Source organism: Furipterus horrens, unplaced genomic scaffold (assembly GCF_987537825.1).
Source record: "Furipterus horrens unplaced genomic scaffold, mFurHor1.1.pri manual_scaffold_6, whole genome shotgun sequence".
Taxonomy (NCBI): domain Eukaryota; kingdom Metazoa; phylum Chordata; class Mammalia; order Chiroptera; family Furipteridae; genus Furipterus; species Furipterus horrens.
This window is the reverse complement of record NW_028327176.1, coordinates 29,109,757-29,134,612: the sequence shown is the minus strand read 5'-3', so window position 1 is coordinate 29,134,612 and position 24,856 is coordinate 29,109,757. Positions and strand designations below refer to the sequence as shown.

The 24,856-nt window shown below is 37.8% G+C and overlaps 1 protein-coding gene and 1 pseudogene across 3 annotated transcripts in view; one reads left to right on the top strand and one right to left on the bottom strand.

Moving 5' to 3' along the window:
- SRBD1 (S1 RNA binding domain 1) overlaps positions 1-24,856 on the top strand; it is a 206,565-nt gene that overhangs the window by 144,433 nt on the left and 37,276 nt on the right. The gene's annotated exons all lie outside the window — the stretch shown is intronic.
- On the bottom strand, positions 17,389-17,867 carry LOC150005904 (ubiquitin-ribosomal protein eL40 fusion protein pseudogene; annotated as a pseudogene).

The window sequence follows — 24,856 nt, the reverse complement described above, 5'->3', positions numbered from 1 at the left end:
TATAATTGTACATTGTGTGTTAATATATAAAGAGGAAATACTGGTGTTTACCATGGACACTTGGCATAAATGTTTTTCTCTGTTCTAAGTAATAATATACCTATTTCTTATATAACATTATGTTGACTTCAAATATATAATTCTGATATACCCAGTTACTGTTACATACCCTATTCAGGAACATAATCCCTGCAATAATTGTGTAAGTGTATTAAAACAAAGCTATATGGTAAATACTTTGATATATAACTTTTAAAAAAAGATTTTAGGTATTTATTTTTAGAGAGATGGGAAGGGAGGGTGGAAGAGGGAAAGAAACATCAGTCCATTGCCTCTTGTACACGCTCAGACTGGAGATCAAACGCACAACCCAGGCATGTGCCCTGACTGGGAATTGAACCAGTGACCTTTTGGTTTGCGGAACAATGCCCAGTCAAATGAGCCACACAAGTCAGGGCTGATATACCTAATGCCTGTTATATCAAATTTTTTTTTTGCAAAATAAACCAATTTGGGGGATTCTAATTAGAAGAAAATTGATTTCTACATGGAACAAAAATATATACGCTTTCTGAAATTTTTAATAATCTCATGAAGGTTAAGTTACTTACCTGTTATATTTGAATCCCTTTTAGGAAACATGATGTGCCATTTTAAAATTATTTACAAGTGATGGGAAAAGAAAGAAAATCACAGAAGTAATCTCTGCTTTAAACTCTTTAGGGAAAGGGTGTTTAGTAAGCAAATTCAATTTATTACAGTAGTAGTACACGGAAAGTTAGAAAAGAAGGAAAAGCATTAAGTACAATTCTACCACTAAGGATGACTGTTTGAAGATATGTGAGAGGTAAATGCTCTGAGTTTGTATGTATTTAAAGGTATTTTACTCCCACACTTGAATAATAATTTCCCTGGGTATAAAACTTTAGGTTGAAAATAATTTTTTCTCAGCAATTTTAATTCATCTATTCTGTTGTCATATATAATTTGGTACTATTGGTGGTGATCTGATTTACATATCTTTGAAAGTGACCTGTTTTTTACATCTCTCAAAGTTTTAGGTGCTTGTCTTTTTCCATTCATAAGGCTGGACACTTGTTTCTTTATAACCGAAAGATGCCCTTCTCTGGGAGAATATCTTGTGCTGTATATTTGAACTCCACAAAGGCAGATATGGGACCTCTCAGATGGAACCTCCTTATCTTTCTTTTCTGAAACTTTCAGGTCTCGAGTTCTGTTGTCTGTGTTATTTTAAGGGAACCCTCAATGTTTTCTTCTAATCATTTTGTTTTGAATATTTTATTTTGTAATCATTTTTAATTTCTAAAAAATACTCTCTTAATCTCTATCTTTTTTTGTGGTATTGTTTTTGGGTTTTTTTTTTTTTTCATGTTTTTAGCTGCAACACTTTCTTTCATTTTCCAAAAGTACTAAGCAGAGGAATTTTTCCTCTATCTCTGTTTCTCCTTTTTTGATTGTTTTGTTTTTCTATTTGTTGTCTTGGTATCTCTTAGGACAGAAACTTCCAGTTTCTTACAAAAGCCTTGGTGATCTCTTCCTATTTAAGCAAACGACCATTACAAAGCTGAATGGAGCTTTATTATATGTAGTAGAGTTTGTTTTATGGCGATGTCCTAAAGAGAGGTGACTATTTTTAAACAGGGGAATGTCTACATGCCACATTTCAGAAAACTTTTTCCCTGGGCCTTTGTAGTTTACTTAGTGAAGAACCATACAATTCTTTTCTCCTTTGGTGAGGGAAGATAAAATAAATATTTGACTGGCTAGGTGGAATAAATAGTTAAGATACTGGTTGTGTTGAGTTTGGAGGTGTACTGGGTTGAATAGTGCACCTCCCACCCCCATTCATGTCTACTCAGAATGTGGCCTTACTGTATTTGGAAATTGGATCTTCATAGATAAAATTAGTTAAAATAAGGTCATACTGGATTAGAGTGGGCCCTAATCCTGTCACTGGTGTCCTTTAAGAGGAGAAAACTAACACGCAGAGAAAGAAGAACCCTATGTGAAGATGAGGTAGAGATTGGAGTGATGCAGCCACAAGCCAAGGAACACTAAGGACTGCCGGCTCCGCTAGAAGCTAGGTGAGAGACAGGGAACAGATTCTCCTTCAGCACCTTCGGACATCTTGATTTCAGACTTGTAGGGTCTACGGCTGTGAGAAAATCAATTTCTGTTGTTTTAAGCTACCCAGCTTCCGGTCATTTGTTATGGCAGCCCTGGGAAACTAAAACAGTGATGTGCCGCAAACACGCCCAAATGACGTGACCGGCATGCTCACACGCCCTGTGCCTCCCAGCCTTTTGCATCTGGAACTGTACACAAGAAATTTAGAGGGCCACATCTCAAACTTGAGAAGAGAATTCCAGTCCTCAGCCCCTGAGGTTTTAGGTTAAAGATTAAGGGTCAGCCCCTCCCCTGGTATGCAAGTATGTAGGGGCTGAAAGCTTCAGTTGAGATAGAGTGTGGCAGAGTTTTTTGTCTCTACTTCCATTCTGCCACCTCAGCATTTGTGGTTGGGGACCGCCAGCCCATCCCTGGCATGATAGGGAGAACTGCACTTCCAGGACTGGCAGGTCCAGCACTGGGGACATTATGAAGTAGTGACCTGATTTCACCACCTCTACTTTCTCGGGTTGTCTTAAGCACTGAGCTATTTCCATGGCAGTGTGCTGAAGTCAGCCTGCTGGGAGTTAATCTTTGGTATGTTAACTCTTTACCTCTCTCAGAAGCACCTATTTTATAGCCTGCCTTTGAATTAATGCCCCAAGTCTTGTCCAATACAATCTCTGACATATCCCAGGCTACAGCCTCTCTAGACATGAACTCACTCCTCAACTGTGTCCCTTTCATGAATATGCCATGTTGCAGCTTCCTCCTCTGACTGTCCTTCTTTAAGACATCTAAGACTAAGGCCTTGCCAAAAATGTGCTCCCAGCCATTGAACTTTCTAGTAGTAGGTACATCAGTAGAGACTTGGGCAAGGGGAAAAAACTGGCCTTTTTTTCCTTTAAAACTATTTTTCCATTTTGGTTACACTTCTGAAGAAAAGTTGTAGGACTCAAACCTTCAAATTTAGTCCCTGTTAAGATGGAAAATGTTCCTAGTGAGTTATCAGTAGTTAAACAGCGTGTCTGACTTTCAGTAATAGCCATTATTAAAACAGGTATGGGCCTGGTGTGGATTTAAGTCACTGGCAGTGAGATTTTCTGTGCTATCTGTGCACTGGTTTCTGTAATGTGTTTCTAACTTTGTTCCATGGCTTGGTTAGTACTCATTCCTTTTCTACTTTTTTTTTTACTTCTGGGAAGATATTGCTTCTGTAGATTTCACATTGTAGAGAGAAATTCACCTCATTGTGACCCCTAACCTATGTAGTAAATCCTCTGAAATTAATTTTGGTTCTTTCTGATCTGTGCCCCCACATAACCCCCCCCTCAAGATTTCATTATTAGATTTTGACAGCCTTTTAAATTTGTAAGTGCCACAAATTTGTCACTAGAGATGAATGGGTAAAAAGAAAATTCCTTGCAGTGGAGGATATGGGTAAAATATTTCAAGCGACAGATCTGCATCAGTAATGTTAATGTTTATAGGGTGATGAAAACCATATAAGTCTTAAGCCAGAATCTTGTTTCAGCTGAGTCCCAGAAATTTTGACCACAGAAGCCAAGGCACATTCCACTTATTCCAACAAATGTTTTTCTCAAGTTCTTTCCAGCTATCTGAAAGACGACTGTCACTCTTGAATGCTCGAAACCTCCAGTACTTTTTCTACTATATTAGTGAGAAGTAATGAAAACTTTGCCTACTATTCCCAAGCTGACTTGTCTTACCTTGAGTTCCTAAAATGGAGAGCAGATTTGACAATGTTATTTTGCCCTCTATTTTTCATGTTCGTACTCTGGCAAGTTTTTGAGAAATTTCACGTTATTCTTTCTTTTTTAAACTTAATTTTAATATTTTTATTAAAGTATAGTTAACATACAATAGTATATTAGTTTCATGTGTACAACATAGAGATTTGACATTTATATACCTTGCAAAGTGATCACTACAATGTCTAGTAGCCATTTGTCACCATACAAAATTATTATGATATTGTTGACTATATTCCCTATGCTGTGCATTACATCCCTGTGACTTCATTATTTTATAACTGGAAGTATGTACCTCTTAATCCCCTTCACCTATTTTGTCCCCCCACCCCCACCCCTCAAGCAACTTTCCTCTGGGAACCATCAGTTTGTTCTCTATATCTATGAATCTGTTTCTGTTTTGCTTTGTTTTGTTTTTTAGATTCCACATGAGAGTCAAATCATATGGTATTTGCTTTGTCTGTCTGACTTATTTCACTTAGTATAATACCCTCTAGGTCCATCCATGGTGTTGTAAGTGGCAAGATTTCATTGCTTCATGGCTGAGTAATATTCCATTTGTGTGTGTGTGTGTACACCATATCTTTATTCATTCATCTATTGATGAAACCTAGAGTGCTTTCATATCCGGGCTATTGCAAATAATGCTGTAATGAGCATAAGGGTACATATATCTTTTCAAAGTAGTGTTTTGGTTTTCTTCAGATAAATACTCAGAAATGGAATTAATTGCTGGGTCATATACTAGTTCTGTTTTTAATTTTTTGAGGAACCTCTGTATTGTTTTCCATAGTGGCTGCACCAATTTACAATCCCACCAACAGTGCAGGAAGGTTTCCTTTTCTCCACATCCTCACTAACACTTGTTATTTGTTATCTTTTTGATAATAGCCATTTTGATAGGTATGAGGTGATATCTTGTTGTGATTTTGATTTGCAGTCTCCTGATGATTAGTGATGTTGAGAATCCTTTCATGTGTGTGTTAGCCATCTGTATGTCCTCTTTAGAAATGGTTACTCAGGTTCTCTGCCCATTTCTTAATAAAAAAAAAATTTTTTTTGAGTTGTATATTAACCCCTTCTCAGATATATCATTAGCAAGTATCTTCTTCCATTCGGTAGAGTGCCTTTTCATTTTATTGATGGTGTCCTTCTCTATTCAAAAACTTTCTAGTTTGGTGTACTTCCATTTGTTTATTTTTGCTTTTGTTGTCATTGCCCAAGGAGACATATCCAAAAAAAAAAAAAAAAAAAAAAATCACTAAGACTAATGTCAAAGAATTTACTACCTATCTTTTCTTCTAGGAGTTTTATGATTTCAGGACTTGTATTTATCTTTAATTCATTTTGAACTTATTTTTGTATATGATGTTAGAAAGTCATCTGGTTTTATTTTATTATTTTTACATATATCTGGCCAATTTTTCTACCTCCAAGTATTGAAAAAACTGTCTTTTCCCCATTGTATATTCTTTCCTTCTTTGTTGTAGATAATTGATCGTATAACTGTGGGTTTATTTCTGGATCTGTGAGTCTGTTTTTTGTGTTAGTGCCATACTGTTTTGATTACTATAGCTTTGTAGTATGGCTGGAAATCAGAGAGCGTAATACCTTCAACTTTCTTTTTTATCAAGATTGCTTTGGTATTCAGGGTCTTTTGTGGTTTCATATAAATTTTAGGGTTATTTGATCTAGTTCTGAGAAAAATGCCATTGGTATTTTGATAGGGATTGCATTGAAATCTGTAATTTTCTTTGGGTAGTATGGACATTATAATGACATTTATTCTTGTAATCCATGGGCACGATATATCGTTTAATTTATGTGTTGTCTTCAGTTTCTTTCATCAGTGTCTTACAGTTTTCAGAGTACAGGTCTTTAACCTTCTCAGTTAAATTTATTCCAGGTATTTTTTTAAAGTATATTTTATTGATTATGTTGTTCGGGTAGTTCCATTTTTTTCCCCTTTGCTCCCCTCTGCCCAGTACCCCCCTCCCCTCTAGTTCATGTCCATGGGTCATGCATATAGGTTCTTTGACTTCATCCTTTCCTATGTTATTCTTAACTTCCCCCATCTAGTTTACATTTACAAATTATGCTTCTTAATCCCTTCACCATTCCCCCTTCCCCCTCCCAGCTAATAACTCTCCAGATGATCCCCATACCTATGATTCTGTTCCTATTCTGGTTGCTTAGTTGGATTTTGTTCTTATTTTTTGGATTCAGTTGTTGGTAGTTGTGAGTTTGTTGTCATTTTAATGTTAATAATTTTGATCTTCGTTTTCTTAAGTAAGTCCCTTTGACATTTCATATAATAATAGCTTGGTGATGATGAACTCCTTTAGCTTTACCTTGTCTGGGAAGCACTTCATCTGCCCTTCCATTCCAAATGATAGCTTTGCTGGATAGAGTAATCTTGGTTGTAGGTCCTTGCTTTTCATCACATTGAATACTGCTTGCCAGTCCCTTCTTGTCTGCAAAGTTTCTTTTGAGAAATCAGCTCATAGTTATAGGCACCCCTTTGTAGGTAACTCTCTGCTTTTCTCTTGCTATTTTTAAGATTTTCTCTTTATCCTTCACCTTTGGTGTTTTAATTATAATGTGTCTTGGTATAGTCCTTTTTGGGTCTAGCTCATTTGGGACTCTATGTGCTTCCCGGACTTGTATGTCTATTTTCTTCGCCAGATTTGGCAAGTTTTCCTTTATTATTTTCTCACATAAGTTTCCATTTGTTGCTCTTCCTCTTCTCCTTCTGGCGCCCTATGGTTTGGATGTTGGCATGTTTAAAATTGTCCCAGAGGTTCCTAAGCCTCTCCTCATTTTTTTCAATTCTGACTTTCTCATTCTGTACTGGTTGACTGTTTTTTTCTTCCTTATGTTCCAAATCATTGATTTGAACCCTGGTTTCCTTCCCTTCACCATTGGTTTTGTGTGGATTTTCCTTCGTTTCATTTAGCATAGCCTTCACTTCTTCGCTTATACATTTGCCATACTTGCACATATCTGTCAAGCCTGTGAGCATCTTTATCACCAGTGTTTTGAACTCTGCATCTGTTAGGTTGTCTATCTCCTCGTCACTTAGTTCTGCCACTGGAACCTTGATCTGTTCTCCCTTTTGGGTCATACTTCTCTTTCTCCTCATCTTGACAGGCTCCTGTGTTTGTTTGCTTCTGTGTCTTAGGTAGAGCTGTCGCACCTGTGATGTTGTAAGGGGCAGAGCCTTAGGGGTTCGTCAGTACAGGGCGAACTGTTTCACCACGTTGTGGCACTGTGTGTTGGGGAGGAGTCTGAGAAGGAACCATGGTGCTTGCTCAGCACTCACCCCTTTTCCAGGTACTTATCCCACTTTGTATGGGACTGGCGCCTCTCTGGTTGTTGCCCTGGCTGTCGTTCCCAGAGTGGGTGGGTCTGTGGATGTTCTAGGACTGTGGGGGACCTTTAAACAAGCGGACTGTTTCTTCCTCTGCACCAACCCCCACCAGTTTGCAGAGTCAGAAGCAATGAGGCTTTATTTTCCCCAGCACTGGGACCATGAGCTGTGTGGTCTGGTCTGATGCTAGGAGTCCTCCCCAGGTGTCCCTCTTGACTTTTAAATGTGTGACTGTGCTTTCTGGCAGCCTGCTACCACCACCACCACACCGCATCCTCTCCGCCCCTCCTACCTATCTGGATGAGTATTTCTTCTTTATATCTTTGTTTGTTGGACTTCATGCAGCTTGATTTTCTGGAACTTATGGTTGTCTCTAGTTTTAAGGTAGTTGTATTCCTTCTTAGTTGTGGAGGGAGATCCAGTGTGTCTTTCTAGGTCTCCATCTTGGCTTGAAGTCTCCAGGTATTCTTTTTGATTCAATTGTAAATGGGATTATTTTCTTAATTTTTCTGTTAGTTTATTGTTAGTGTATAGAAGTATAACCGATTTCTGTATGTCAATTTTGTATCCTGCAACTTTCCTAAATTCATTTATTCTAATATTTTTTGGATAAAGTCTTTAGGGTTTTCTAATATCATGACATCTGCAAATAGTGACAGTTTTATTTTATTCTTTCCAATTGGGTGCCTTTTATTTCTTTTTCTTGTCATATTCCTGTGGCTAGGACTTCTAATACTACATTCAATGAAAGTGGTGAGAAAGTGCATCCTTGTCTTATTACTGATTTTGAAGGAAAAGCTTCTAGCTTTTTACTGTTGAGTATAATGTTATCTATGGAGCATCATTCTTTCCAACTGACTTCTGTCCTGGATTTTATGCCAGAATGTTGCTTTTACTGCACACTGAGCAATCACAGGATCATGGATTTCTCTTGTTTCTTACTGATACCAAAGAAGTTCCTCTAGTGGCTTCTGATTCTGGTGCAAAAGAGCATTAGTATTTGGGGGACTGTGAAGTACATTCAGAGGAAATCTAGAAAAAGCATAATTGAAATTATCTTGGATGTGATGCTAGTTAGCAAAGGCATATTATTGTCTTTCTTTGCTTAAAGAGGATAAAGAACTTTAAACCATTAGAGTATGGCCTTTTGTCCATTTATTTGTATAGTATTTTCTATTCCTCTCTAAAAACATTAGAGTATAGGATTTATCAAAAGCTCAACTATTATAAAGTTTCCCTGGGAAATTAAAAGTAATTCTTAGAAAGAAGAAGAAAGAAAAAACAAAGGAGAGAAAAATACCAAGATTAAAAATTACCACTACCTCACCTTCATTTTGAGCCTGCACAGAAGTTTTCTTGACTGTAGATGTTCTGTACCAAAGTCATCTGGAAGTGATACCATAACATTATAGTAAGCATGATGATTTTCACAATAGAAATTTTACATTACACAAAGCGTTAATGTATTACAAATTGATAGGGAGACAGGTTTCGTGAAGTAGACCATTATATTTTCCTAACTTCATAATATTAAAATTAGTATTTTTGAAGTGCTTCATAGGGATGGGATGAAATTGTTCTCTTATACAGTTGATGAGAGTTAAATAGCAAGGTGTTTTTTTATTTGCTTAGTCTCCTTACTACCTTTCATTTTTATTTATGTCCTAAGGTTAAGATAGCATGAGCTTGGAAGTCCATCTGCCTGAAGTTCAAATTTTAGCTCCACCATTTACTAGCCTAGTGGCCTTGGGCAAGTTATCAGCTTTGTTAACATTACCACCATCATTATCATTTCTAGTATAGAATTGTAGTACATTGGCAGTAAAAGGTATTAATAGGCTATCAGACCCAACTCCTTATTCTCTAAGGAAACCGAATCCTAGAAAATTAAGTGACCTCCCTACTTCTAGTTCATGCTTTAGTTATAAGTAGAACAATGATCCTTTATATCCTTTTTACTACAGTAGTTTCTAGACTTTTGAGGTCATTAACTAGTAAAAAAAATTTTTTTTAATTTGTGGTCCTGGTATCCAGTCTCCAAGATGGTGCTCAATAACTCCTGCCTCTCAATATTAATCACTGCTGTGTAGTCCCTTCCCACATTGTACTGGTCTTTGTGACCAGTAGAATATGGAAGAAGTAATGGTATAAAAGATACTGTGGTTCTGTCTTGCATGCTTTTGTTCTCCTGGATCACTCACCAGGGCAGGAGCCAACTTTCATGTCACGAGCAGCCCTAGGAGAGACCAGAGGGGGAACTGAAGCCTCTGGCCAACAGTATATGAGGAACTCAGGCTTTCTGCCAACATAGGTCCTTCAGCCCACTGATGTGTTTGGAGGATTTCAGCCCCAGCCGACATATTGAATGCAACCTCATGAGAACCCCTCGTGAGGGCCAGAGCCACCCAGCTGAGTTGCTCCTGGATTCCTGATCCTCAGAAGCTGTAGGAGATAATAAATATTTGTATTTTTTAAACTGCTAGCTTTGGGTGTAATTTGCTACACTGCAGTAGATAACTAATGTAGTAGAATTATGGAGAACTGATGTATTTCCTTTCTTTTTTTTTTTTTTTTTATTCTCACACAAAGAAGAAGGGAAGGACTATTTTAGCACCAAAATAGGAATGTCATAATTATTGTATATAGTAAAGGACAATTGTTTAAATTGCATATGCATACATTTATCTTGTTGGTAAACTTTCATGTTGTTTTTTTCATTTTGCTGTTCACTGCTGAAAACTTTGCCATCAGCTAACATTTGGGAACCACTGTGCTCATTCTACTGTCTTTCAGTTAGTAATTTTCAACTTTGCCTTTTGTGCCCTCAGGTGTTTTTTTTTTTTTTTTCAAATGTGGCTATAGGAAAACCAAACTGAGGAAATTCAAGTTGTAGTTCTTATTCATGGTAGGAGATACAGTAACACAGACTATCCTAACTTGAATCACTTTGTTTAGTTTCTCTGTGTTTAGACTTTCTCATCTATGAATTGAAGGGTGATATACTATATAAGATCTCTTGAAAGCCTTTCAGTTTTAAGATTTTGAGATTTCAATAGAAGACTTTTGGACGTTATTTTTTTTTCCTCCTATATTGTTTGCCAGCAAAAGAGAAGTGGTAATCATAAAAATCTTTGCCTTTACATTTTTTTAAATGCAACTGTTTAAGATCAAAATTAGGACCTCATCAGGACCAATATAGTTTCCCAGAAGGAGGAAGAGGGAGAACTGCCAATGGTGGGGACACACTCCCTTTCCTCAGATTTTGACGTGTGCCTACGTAGGTCCTCTCCTCCACACTTACTGTTCTGCTGCTGGGAAGGAGCCGCCAGGAATGGAAACATTCTAAGGAAGCTGTGTTTCTTTTGAGAAAGAAATGCATCTGTCATTTGTAGCTGAGCTGGCAAAATATAATTATTTTCAGAGTATCAAATAAAATGCTGTAATTGATCCTTCTTAGTGACAGAAGGATAGAAAAATTAGAGGGGAGGGAAACTGGAGAAAGTAAATTATAGTTTCATAATAGAAAAGACTAGTGCCCTGTCAAAGCAAGTTGCCATGTAGTGTTTTTCAGAAATCTATCTCCTTTTTTTGTTATTGCATAGACACTTAACATTTATATAAGATTTGTATTAAGAACAATGCTATACGGAATTTAAAAATTGTATCTATTTTGTCAGAACATTTTTAGTCATGGTAAGTCTTATGAATGAATAGAAAATATTATCATGCAAACAAAAAATGTGTTCCTGATTGTTACAAAATTTTACTTAAAAAAATGCAACCCACGCAAGATGGCTAGAATTTGCATTGCTAGATCAAGTGACACTACTTTACCTACCCTAAGCGGGGGCAGAGTGTTTAAAAGCTTGGGCTCAAGAGATGGACCCTATGTACTTAGCTACACCCCAGCAGTATGACCTTGGGCAACTTAACCTCTCTGAGCCTCAGTTTCCTCTTCTGTATAATTGAGATAATAATATAACAACAGCAACCACAGAGGTGTGAAGAGGAATTAAGTTTGCATTATAAAACTTCAGACACCTATTAGCACCCCACATAATTATTTTCTGGTATTATTACTATAAAATGGATTTTTCTTCTACAGGGATTTTTTAAGGACTTTGACAGCTTAGTATAGCTTCTCTGTAACACTTTATACTTTGCCCCTTTGTGATAATGATAATTGCACCATATTCTGAATTCTCTCTTGATAATTCAGCCCTATCACAAATATTTAATTACAAAGTACCTGTCATTAACGATTAAGCACCTCATCCAAAGAAAATGGCTAGATGTACATAAAAAGGATTCTGAAGGCAATACTTATAAAACAGATAGGTAGTTATCATCTCCCCCCTTTTAGATGAGTTTCAGAATTAATTGCATATAGCAACTGCAAAAGAGTTATATTCAGTTTTTCATTTATGTAGCTGCTTATAAGATGGACATTTCTGCTTCAGTCCCTTGATGGCTGCTGGATCCTTTCCCTACAGTCTGTCTCCCTCCCAAGGTTTTAGATGTTTGCTATGATCCTCCTGTTTGCACGCTATACAGTTCATACTCAAAATGCTCCACCACAGATCTCTTCCCTGAACTCCAAAGTCCATATATCCTCTTGCCAACCTGACTTTTGACTTACACATATAACAAACCTGTGTGTAGCAGATGATAGCAGGTACTATAGATAAAAATAAAATAGGAAGTGGGGGTATAGTGACTTGGGGACAGAGTTTCAGAGCCCTGCCTTCACTCTCACCAATGCAGGAGGCTCAGTATGGAGTGATTATTTCATACCCTGTGGAGCTCCTCCTGCGCTCCCCTTCCATAGTCATGTAGAGATGGGGGATATGCAAACAAAAGGGAACCTTACCTTTCCATATTAAAGCTCCAACTCTGTGGAAATACATTTTGTGGATGCTGCTCCAGCAATGTCAGCCTCAGGTCGAACTGGGAAAAATGTACTGTCCATAGCATTAATGGACTGGAAGCCAACTCGTATGTGGCTGCACGTGTGGCCACATATTATGAGTACATGTATGTGAATTCCGGGAGAGAAGATGGATCTTTAGAACTTAACTACTGAGTATTTTAACAAGGAACCTTGTTTCCACAATTTGGGAAGGAAAAAACTTCTTTATTTCTCTGTATTAGTACCTCCTTTTATCTCTAATCCCCGGCCCTTCCCTCAGACAATTTAAACATGAGACTGTCAAAATTTCTGTGCACAAGGATCTCTCTCACACACACATGCACAGAATACTTTCAGATCAGATTTTCTACACACGGTTTTACTTTTATTAGAAGGGAAATTTCTTTCTTGTGGCTGAATCATTGCACCCTAAATTTTTCTGAAGTCCACTTTTATGACTAAGCTAAACGTCTCTGAAAATAGAGACATATAATAGAAATGTCAATTTCTTTATACTATGTTAGGTCAAAATATCTAGCTGATTCATATGCATTTGTTCATGTATAAGTCATAAGTCAGGAATTATGTTTTAGCCCAGGCCCTTATACATGATTATACAAGACAGATTGGTGTGGTCCAGTTCAGATGTGTTAATGGTTTTTTTTTTTTAATATGCTTTATTGTCCCAATTTCTTTTCCCTTTGTTCCCCTCCACCCAGTGACTCTCCCTCCCTCCAGTAGTCCCCTGCTCTTAGTCCATGCCCATTGGTGGTTGTGCATATAGTTCTTCTCAACATCTTCCTACTTCACTCCCTCCTACTATGCTTCTTAATTCCTATACCATCTCCCTCGCTTTCCCCCTTCCCCCTCCCTGCTGACCTCCCTCCAATATGTTCCCCATACCTATAGTTCTTTTTCCACTCTCGTTGCCTACTTAGTTCGCCTTTGTTTCGATTCCCTAGCTTCTGTTGTTGGTTGTTGTGATACAGTTTTCATTTTAATGTTCATAGTTTTGCTCCTCCTTCTCCTAAACAAGTCCCTTTAACATCTCATATAACAGTGGTTTGGATCTGATGAACTCCTTCAGTTTTACTTTGTCCTGGAAGCACTTTCTCTGCCCTTTTATTCTGAATGACAGCTTTGCTGGATAGAGTAATCGTGGCTGTAGGTTTTTGCTTTTCATTACTTTGAATATTTCTTGCCAGTCCCTTCTTGCCTACAGAGTCTGATCCTCTCCTCATTTTCCTCACTTTTCATTTCCTCTTTCTGCACTGGTTGACTGTTTGTTCCTTCCCTATGTTTCGATTTGTTCATTTGATCCCTGGTTTTCCTTCCTTCACCACTTGTTTTGTATGTGTTTTTGTTCTTTTCAGCAGGACTAGCCTTCCTTCCTCATCTTGTTTAAGATCCGCTGTTAGTTCTGTAAGCTGTCTCATAACTATAGCTCTGAACTGTGCCTCAGAAAGATTTCCTACCTGCTGCTTCTTTAGATTAGGTATTTTCTGTCTGGTCAGCTGCGTGATTAGGATCTCTATCATGATCCCTGCCATCCTGACAGTTTTTGTTTACCTTTCCTTCCTGTGTGGGGCCATCACACTTCCTATGCTATAGGGGGCGGAGCTCCACGCACTCGTCACTACCAGGTGACCCTTCTCACCACACTGTGGCACTTTGTGTGGGGGCGGGGGTCCAGGATGGATTCCTGCCGTTCACTCTCAGCTGAGAGACCAGGAGCCTCCTCTGTCCCCATGCCCTCTGGGCCTCACAGTCCGAGGCAATGGGGGTCTGCCTTCCCCGGTGTTGGAGTTGCGAGCTGACGGGTTTGGTCTGCAGCCAGGGGTGCTCCCCAGGCGCTTCTCACTTCCCCTTAACTACAGGCGTCAGTGCTTACCGCCGTCCCACCACCATCGCCGCAGCTGCCGCCGCCAGCACAACTTGACCTCTTCGCCCCGGCTTCGCCCCTCCTACCCGTGTGGATGAGCACCCCTTGTTTATAACTTCATACGTTGGACTTCCATGTAGCTTTATTTTATGGAACTTCTGGTTATTTCTGGTTTTGCGGTAGTTGTATTCGTTCTTAGTTGTGGAGGGAGATGGAGTGTGTCAACCTAGGCCTCCATCTTGGCCAGAAGTTTTTTTTTTTTTAATTTATGGTAATTTAGGCATTATTTTGGAAAGGTATGTGAGCAAGGCAGGCATTTAAGATTTATGGGCCTTTACGTAACCAGGATTGCCCTTATCTTTCTCTCCACCATATCGACATGTATCCACTAGGGGACATAGAGCACCTACAGAATGAAAGCCAGACTCGATTAAAATTGGAACACTGGTCTCTTATGATAGCATGTGAAGAGACTCATTTTGTAGTTTCATGATTCATAACTAAGTTACACATTTTGTTTAAGTCTTAATCATCCTGGGGAACTTTTTAAGGCAGGATCAGTATCTTACGTTCATAATTGTGAAATGAGGAGCAAACAAGCAGCCAACGAGGAAGCTTGTGCCATCTAACTGCATTTTTCATTAACTACAGAGGAACCTGTAGTTAATGCTGAGAATGATCTGGTTTTGAAAATTACTGTCTAGACTGAGGAGAAAAGAATGACCTTTTAGGTTCTGGGGGTGAGACATCTGGGGAGGACATCTACTATCAGATTCCAAAGAACAAAAACCAGGAGTGGTCTCTATTTTGTACCCCAGCCACCTGCTCTAGAGCTAAGAAGGCAAAGAGAGAGATCTGTAGTTGGGACATCACTGTTCCCTCCTAAAATGCTTACCTGCCTCAACAGTTCATAAACTTAAGATTGGGTTTTCGTTTACTTCCAGTTTGTTTGTTTTTTAGGTATAATCAACATATAGAAATGGGCAGGGATGCAGGACAGTGAGTTTTGACAAATGCATAACCCTCATCTATTAAGATGTGGAACAATTATATCATCTCAGAAAGTTCACTGCTCCCCTTCTTACACACAAGGAGCATTTCTCTTGTTCCCATTTTTTCACTACACGTCAGTCAGTTCTGGGAATTTACATAAATGAAACTATACAATGTGTATTTCATTGTACCCAAGTTCTTCAGCCTAATGTCCGTGGGATTCATCCATGTTTTTTCAGAAATCAGTAGTTCTTTTTTGTTGAAGAATAGTATTACATTATGTGAACATACCATATTTATAAATCCATTCCCCTATTGATGGACACCTGAGTTGTTCCTAGTTTGACTTTTAATGAATAAAATTGCTGTAATGTTCTCATACAAGGTTTGGGAGGGTATACTATAAAATTTTCCCTTAGGTAAACACTTAGCAGTTGAATTGTACAAGTGTTTTGAAGCTTTGTAATTAGACTATACACATTTTATTCGTTAATATTCTTTGCATTGGAGTCATTCTTGTCTAATTAATATAAGGCACTGTAGTCTTTAAAGTCCTAATATTTGCATGGTATATGTTTGCCATCCTATTACTTCCAACCTATTCATTTCTATTGTATTTACTATATGTCTTTTATAGATAGCATATAGTTATATCTTGATCAATAATTTTTGCCTTTTCATTGAAGCATTTACTTCATTAACATTTAGTGTATCAATATGGTTGAATTAAGGTCTCCTATTTTACTATTTGTTTCCTGTATGTCCCATTTGCCTTTCTATCTTCTGTTCTTCCTTTTATGCCTGATTTTGGCAGAAAATCAATTAATTTTTAGTTTTTCCATTTTAATTTTTCTATTGACTTTTACCTGTACTTTACATTATTTTTAGTGGTTACTTCAGAACAGTGATTTTCAACCCTTTTTCATCTATCTGATGGCACACATAATCTAATTACTAATTACTATCTGTGGCACATCAAAAAAATTTTTTTTGCTGATGTGACCAAAAAATAGGTATAATTTTGATTCATTTATACTGGATGGCTATTGTTGTGTTAGCTGTTGTCATTTTTTTATCTGACAGTCTAAGGGAAAAGACGTCAATGCCCCTGACTAAATAGTCAGGCAATGCATGGTTTAAAAATTCTTACGGCACACCAGTTAAAAATCGCTGCCCTAGAGGTTGCAATTTATATTCTTACCTTTTCAATCTACTTAGAATTAATATTATACCACCTCACCACCTTCCATTCTTTGTGTGATTGTTTTCATGTATATAAATCCCAAACTTCAGTCCTATAATTTTGCTTTAAATGGCCATATGCCTTATAAGTAAAATTAACACACACAGACACACACACACACAAAATTTACCATCTGGTGTCAATTTTCTTTGGCTTGAAAAATTCCGTTTAACTAGATTTTGTTGTAGTGCAGGTCTGCTGGCATTGAGTTCGCATTTACCTGAAAATGCCTTTATTTTTCTTTATCTTCAAAAGATACAGATACAGAAAGATACAAATACATGTATTTGTTAGTTGTTGGGTTTTTTTATTATGCAGCGATGTAAAGATGTCATTTCTTTGTCCCCTGGGCTGTATTGTTTCTGATAAGAACTTTGCCATTTTTCATATTGTTCTCCCTCCGTATGTAATGTGTCCTTTCTCTATGCTGCTTTCACGATTTTCTTTATCTTTGTTTTCCAATGGTTTGTATATAATATTCCTAGATTTATTGTGTTGTATTTACCCTTCTTGGAGTTCACTGAGGGATTTGTATCTATATATTATGTTTTTTAAAAATATTTGGGAAACTTCAGCCATTATTTCTTCAAATATTTATCTACCATATTCTCTCTTCTTCAATTACACTTACTTAGATATTTTATTATTGTCCCACTGGTCACTAAGACTCTGCTTTTTTTCACCTCTGTTTTTTCTTTATTCTTTAGATAGGATAATTTCTATTGAATTTTATTCATGTTCATCTGCCCTTTCTTCTGCTTACCTCCAGTGTGCTGCTAAAGTTGTCCAGTAAAGTTTTCACTTAGTAGATACTAAGTTCTCAGGTCTGGAATTTCCATTAAAAACAAAAACAAAAAATCCCCTGTATCTTCCATTTCTCTGCTGCTATTTCCCATCTATCAGTTATGACCATATTTTCCTTTAAGTCCTGGAGCTGCCTTAAAGTTCTTATTTACTATTTTCAGCATCTGGGTTATCCTAGGCTGATTTTTATTGACTGACTGTTCTCAATCACCACTCTGTTATGGGTCAAATTTGCATGCTTTTTTTATGTCTAGGATTTTTTATTTTTTATTTTTTTTACTGCTCCAGTCAATGAAAGGGAAACTTTATTGAGGCCCCAGGGTCACAGGGATTAGGCAGAAGACTGCCCTGTAGACCAGAGGAGGTTATGGAAGGGCCTTATTTAACCTTCTTCTTGAGGCGCAGGTTGTTGGTGTGGCCGCACTTCTTCTTGAGGCAGTTGACAGCGCGTGGGTACAGGTGGGCATAACACTTGTGGCAGATCATCTTGTCACAGTTGTACTTCTGGGCGAGCTGGCGGAGGGAGGGCTCGATGATGCCACCACGCAGACGAAGCACCAAGTGCAGGGTAGACTCTTTCTGAATGTTGTAGTCCGAGAGAGTGCAACCATCCTCCAGGTGTTTGCCCGCAAAAATCAGACGCTGCTGGTCAGGCGGGATGCCCTCTTTGTCTTGGATTTTAGTTTGACATTCTCAGTGGTGTCACTGGGCTCAACCTCAAGGGTGATGGTCTTGCCAGTCAGGGTCTTCACAGAGATCTGCATCTCTATGTATGGCACTCCACCGCCTCGTTGAAAAGAAAGATGTCTAGTTATTTTTTATTGTATGATAGACATTGTGGGTGTCAGGTTATTGAGAGTATAAATTTTGTTTCTTCTTTTAAAGTATTGAATTTTGTTCTGCAAATCAGTTAATTTACTATTAGATCAGATTGAATCTTGTAAGGATTGTTGTTTTTTAAAATAAACTTTAAACTTTTACAAACCTTTATTTTTAGAACAGTTTTCAGGTTCATAGTAATATTGAATGGAAAGACGGAGAGCTCTTTACCCGCTTTCCCCCACATAGGCACTGTCAACATCCCTCATCAGAGTGTTACAATCTGTGAACCTATATTGACACATCATTATCATCCAAAGCCTGTAGATTATTTTAAGGTTCATTTTTGATGTTGTACATTTTTATCAATTTTAACAGATGTGTAGTGGTGTGTATCTACCATTAGAGTATCATAGAACAGTTTTAGAATTCTCTGTGCTGTGCTGATTTCTCCCTCCTTCCCCTCTAACTCCTGACAAACACTGATCTTATCATCTGTGTAGTTTTGCCTTTCCCAGAATGTGATAGAGTTGGAATCATTGAGTACACATCATTTTTAGATTGACTTCTTTCACATAATAGTATGCACTTAAGGTTCCTCCATAGATTTTCATGGCTTGATAGCACATTTCTTTTTAGCACTGAATAGTATTCTATTTTCTCGATGTAACATGGTTTATTTATCCTCTTACCTAAGCAAAGAACATCTTGGTTGCTTCTAAATTTTGGCCATTATGAGGTTGCTTCTGTCACCTAGGAAAGATTGTAGAGAATTGGTATAATTTCCTCCTTAAATGTTTGATAGAATATACCAGTGACTCCATCTGGATAAGGATTGTTTTATAAACTTCGCTAGGATATGAGTAGAGTAGCCCTTATTCTAGGACTAGAATAGCCCCACTTCTAAGGGCTGGCCTTTCTAGGGTATCAACAGAGTATCTGCATGTTCAGTGAGGTCATCTCACTGACTGGTAGAACATCCTGTGTCTCCCAACTCCATGCCATCTCAGGAATCTCTTTATAGCCCACTTCCAGGCAGCTGTTTTCTGCCTGGTCTTACATAGTCTTGTTCTAGCGTTCTCGGTATATGCAGCTGAGTATTTAGCCAAACACTTCAGGGGTCTCATACAAATTTCTGTAGTTCCACTCTCCAAGGCTCCATTCTCTCAGTATCTTACTCTTAAAATTCCAGTCAGGTCAGCAGTCCTGAACTCACAGCTACTTCCCCAGCTCAGTAAGACTGCCGTACTCTGTTGGTGCCACCTCCCTGTGCCATAGTCTGTCAAGTGTCCTCAGATGGAGATTGTGGGCCATTGTGGGGCTCATCTTATGTAGTTCCTCTCTCTGGAATCATAGTCCTGTGCTACCTGTTGTCTAACATGTAAACTTAGTTCCTAAGTATTTTGCCAGTTTTGTAGTTGTTTATAGTGGGGAAAGTACTCTGATACTAACTACTCCATCGTAGCTAAAAGTAGGAGTCTTGTTTCTTTCAAAATGTCTTTGACCAGATGCTAAGGTGCGCATATGTAGTCCAAGCCCGGAAAAGCTACTGGAGCTTTGTGAGCTGAGTGAAGATATCAGAGGTTATACAATGCCCTGGGAACACAGGGGTTCTGGCCGTCTGTCCAAAACAGGGAGACCTCGCTGAACAACTGTGTGTACTCCTTTGAGACCCCCAGAAAATCCGTGTCTGATGATTGGGGGCTACACTAGCCTGGAGTCAGGATGGAAGGTTGGGTTTTTAAAATTAGTTTCCATTTGTCTTGTACAGAACAAAGAAGACAACCATTGTCCCAGGGGTCTTTCTGTAAAGTTGGCTTGAATTAAATAGATTAAGGTTAAATGGCATAAGTTAATGCACACTGGGTGCTTAAATATTGAGTTAGCAATAAAGAGGTCTTCAGCACTCCTTCCATTTGTGTTATCAGAAGAGGAGGATTAACCAAGAGAATCTCTTCCGGTGTTGGTTTTTATCCTCTTATGATCACTGGCCATACTTTATGTTTCCAGATCTGGAAAAATTCCTCCAATGCTGAAAGGCTAATGCCCTTTGCTATCTTAATCCCAGAGCCCCATAGGTACAATGACTTGCTCATTGTATAGTATATGCATTTAAAAAATAAAAATGTTCTGCTAGTATAAAAAAATACTTGTTTTTAAAAGAATGTGCATATGAAGAAATATATTTGAAAAAATTTTAAAGAGTATTTGTCTATTACATGTAAATACCTATGATCCATTAGAGCTAGGACACAAAAGTTTTTAAAAATTAAATACAGTACTTTTATGGTCCTGAACATTGCCTTAATCTTTAAAGGGAGCATATAAAGACCTCTTGTATACAAGATTTGAAGAACTGGCGGAGGAACTATGCTTTAAGCACACATATTCTGTTTTCTCAAATGTTTCCCATTCTTCTGTCAGTTCCGTCTTTCATGGGTCATTCAACACACACTCTCTGGGATGACTCTTTTAAACTGTCACATGTCAATCAAAGAAAAGTAGATACAAGATGAGGAAATAAACTTGCTTTATTTGAAATTAGCTTTCCCTGTAAAGCTTTTTTGCATCTTTAGTTTCTAATTGCATTTTTGTGTTTTGGCAATAGTAATAGACAGGAAGGGACACGAATGAGTGATAATTACTAAAGAAAATCCTCAACAATATTACATCAGAAAACCACCTGGGAATAAAATTAAAATTTAAAATGGAATGTGCAGTGTGAAATGTTGCTGTAGCTGTAGTCCACAGACAATGTTTCATCTGGAAGGACTTTTTAAAAATAATTGTGACATAATTTTAGTGCTTCAGGACAAAAAAGAAATGAGCAGTTTGGATCAGCAGTTCTTCAGGATTGTGTGGTAGAGGAACAATAAGAATGTGGATTCTGACCTCAGAAAAGCTGACTAGCATAAATGACTGTTTATATTTCTTTTTAAAATTCTCATAAATTTTAGGTAAAAATGTAGTGGCCCAAAACAATACTTCCTTGAGTTCAAAACAGACTGTTTATACAATTCAGATAACTTGCCCAAGAATTTGGAGTTAGGTAACATTTAAAAAACAGAACAGTTCATTTTTCCTGGCATCTAGCCCTTGGCAATTAGCACAGTCAGTGTTGGGGTCCTCTTGTCTGTTATACTCTGCCTGCCAGCAGGGTGATGTGCCACATCTCAGCTTTCAGCAACTGTAAGCTGAGCTTCTTGAAGACATGTAGTTCATATGCTTTTTCCTGTACTTTCAACACCTAGCACAACTAGTACGGTGTCTGATACATAATAGTTGTCGAGGAAATGTTTTTACAATGACAAAATCAATGCATCTGCTTTAATGTCAAAGACACTATTATGGGGACAACATTTGAACTTTTTTTAGCATTTCCTCTCCTAAACATATATGATTTTTACTTTTAGAGAATAGTGGTAACTCTTTAGTACTTTCCTAAGCAAAAAGTTGGGGGAGAATGTAGGCCAAATCCGAGATTATTGATGACAGCAATCCTTGCAGAAATATTTTTCACAACTTAGCTGATACAGGAATTAAAAGTATTTCAAATCAGTATGTTATCTTGGACCTTTTCACTCACAAGATATTTTGGTAAAATGTCTATTCTACCTTACTTTATACTTTTTAATGACTTACAATAGTTATATTGTGTCTGATTTATAATTTATCTGTATCATTCCCCTCTGGGTAAATTTTTAGATTGAACACACACACACACACACATACACACACCTTTTCACGTATGTCTTGCTGTTTCCTTAGAATAAATTCTTATATATGAAAATGCTACATGAAACCATATGCATGTTTTGTACAATTGTTAGAATTAAATTAGATAATATTATAAAGCCTTATAACAATTTTTGGCAGTAAAATCTTGAGTGTTTTTGATAGTACAGTTATTGTTAGTTGTTTTTATTGTCATCTTTCTGCTAGACTTCGAACCCCCAGATAAAATGATTGCTTTAGTTAGAAAAACATCAGAGATCCCAACTTATTATTTGAGCAATAAGGAAATTTATTGTTCTTTATTAAACAATAAGAAAATATTACAAATAGGTCAGAGGAGGGATGAATTTAGAACTGGTTAATACAGAATCTTAAGGAGTATTGAAGAACTAGAGTCTTTCCATGTGTGCTGCCTGCCATCCTCAGCGAGTCAGCCGTGTCCTCAAGTTAGTCCCAGTCACATGACTACGGTGCTTACCCTGGTTCCAGGAGTCATCCTTGAATGAAAAGAAGAAAAGACTAGCTCTTCACAGAAGTTTATATTTAAGAGAGTGAAGTCTTTCTGAAACCCCAACAGATTTATACTTTTTATGTGCCATAATTGAATAAGTGGAATGGGACCACCATGATTGGCTTAGATCATTATTTTTCATGACTGTGATTATGATACACAGTAGAAAATACATTTCATAATACCATGACTATACCCATCACATAGATATTTGTGTATATGTATATATCTTTATACAATTAAACGTATTTCAAAATAAAAGCTGCTGAAAATACTTATCCTAACTATTTGTGATAAAGCTAAATACTATTTTATTTATACTTAAACATAAAATTTTTTAATCCTCAAATTCAAAAATTGGGAAAGATTTAATTTAATCTATAGATATAAGCTGTTTGTGAATTTGTTCCAAACTAGAATGCATGAAGCCAATGAGCACATATAGTAACTATACTATTTTTTAAATATGTTTTATTGATTATGCTGTTGCAGTTGTCCCAATTTCTTTTCCCTTTGTTCCCCTCCACCCAGAGATCCCCCTCGCTCCAGTTGTCCCCGCCACTTAGTCCTTGCCCATTGGTTGTGCATATAGTTCTTCTCAACATCTTCCTATCTACTCCACTCCCTCCTACTATGCTTCTTAATTCCTGAACCATCTCTCTTCCTTTTCCCCTTCCCCCTCCCCACTGACCCCCCCCCATAATGTTCCCCATACCTATAATTCTTTTCCCACTCTCGTTGTCTACTTTGTTTGCCTTTGTTTCGATTCCCTGGCTTCTGTTGTTGGTTGTTGTGATACAGTTTACATTTTAATGTTCATAGTTTTGCTCCTCCTTCTCCTGAACAAGTCCCTTTAACATCTTATATAACAGTGGTTTGGATCTAATGAACTCCTTCAGTTTTACTTTGTCCTGGAAGCACTTTCTCTGCCCTTTTATTCTGAATGACAGCTTTGCTGGATAGAGTAATCGTGGCTGTAGGTTTTTGCTTTTCATTACTTTGAATATTTCTTGCCAGTCCCTTCTTGCCTACAGAGTCTCCTTTGAGAAATCAGCTGATAGTCTTATTGGGACCCCTTTGTATGTAATTTTCTTCTCTTGCTGTTTTTAAGATTCTCTATTTATCCTTAATTTTTGACATTTTGATTATAATGTGTCTTGGTGTGGTTCTCCCTGGGTCCAGTTTTTTTGGAACTCTCTGTGCTTACGGGACCTGTAAGTCTATTTCCTTCCCCAAGTTCAGGAAGTTCTGCTTCATTATTTTTTCACATAATTTTTCCATTTCTAGTTCTTCTTCTTCACCTTCTGGCAACCCTATGATTTGGATGTTGGCCCGCTTATAGCTGTCCCATAGTTTTCTGATCCTCTCCTCATTTTTCTCACTTTTCATTTCCTCTTTCTGCACTGGTTGACTGTTTGTTCCTTCCCTATGTACTAATTTGTTGATTTGATCCCTGGTTTTCTTTCCCTCACCACTAGTTTCATATGTGTTTTCATTCATTTCAGCAGGACTAGCCTTCATTCCTTCCCCGTCTTGTTTAAGATCCTCTGTTAGGTCTGTAAGCTGTCTCATAACTACAGCTCTGAACTGAGCCTAAGAAAGATTTTCTGTCTGCTGGTCTGATAGATCATATATTTCCTTTCTGGTCAGCTGTGTGATTGGGATCTCTATCATGATTCCTGCCATCCTGCTTCCTGGGCGGGGCTGTCGCACCTCCTGTTCTATCAGGGGTGGAGCCCTGTGCACTCCTCACAACCAGGCTACCCTTCTCACCACACTGTGGCACTTTGTGTGGGGACGGGGGTCCAGGATGGATTCCTGCCGTTCACTCTCAGCTGAGAGGCCAGGAGCCTCCTCCTCTGTCCCCATGCCCTCTGGGTCTCACAGTCCGAGGCAATGGGGGTCTGCCTTCCCCGGTGTTGGAATCGCAAGCTGACGTGTTTGGTCTGTAGCCAGGGTTGTTCCCCAGGCTCTTCTCGCCTCCTCCTAATTACAGGTGTCTGTGCTTACCACTGTTGGACCTCCCATTTATTTTCTGTAACTTCTGGTTCTTTATGGTTTTTCAGTAGATATATTCCTTCTTAGTTGTGGAGGGAGACAGAGCATGTCAGTCTAGGCCTCTAGCATGGCTGGAAGTCTCATAACTACACTATTGATTGTCTGCTTACTGTATGTGACTCAATTTTATTGAATCAAGATTAAAAATAGTTTTTCACACAACTCAGTCATTTGAATGGTAAAATAATCTTAGCGATAGTTGTTATAGACAAGAATTATTAATGAATTGTAGACTCAAAGAAACAGGATTATACAAGTACATGAGTACCAGGAATTGGGGGTTATTGGGAACCATCTTGAAAGCTGCCTAGCACAGAGTATAAAAAGATAAGTAAATTCGGTGTGTGATTGTAGATTGAATTCTGCACTGGGAAGGAAATGCTATAAAGTAGAATTGGGACAATTGATGAAATTTCAGTATGGGTTGTGCGTTGGGTAATATTATATCAATGATAATTTTTCTGATTTTAACTGTTATACAGTGAATAGTATGTAAGGCAATGTCCTTGGTATTTGGAAATACACACTGAAGTATTTATTTGAATGAGGAAATTCTTTCACTACTCTTGAAAATTTTTTCTAAATTTGAGGAGTTGCAAAACTAAAAGTTTAAAAATGCTAAGAGATTGTTTT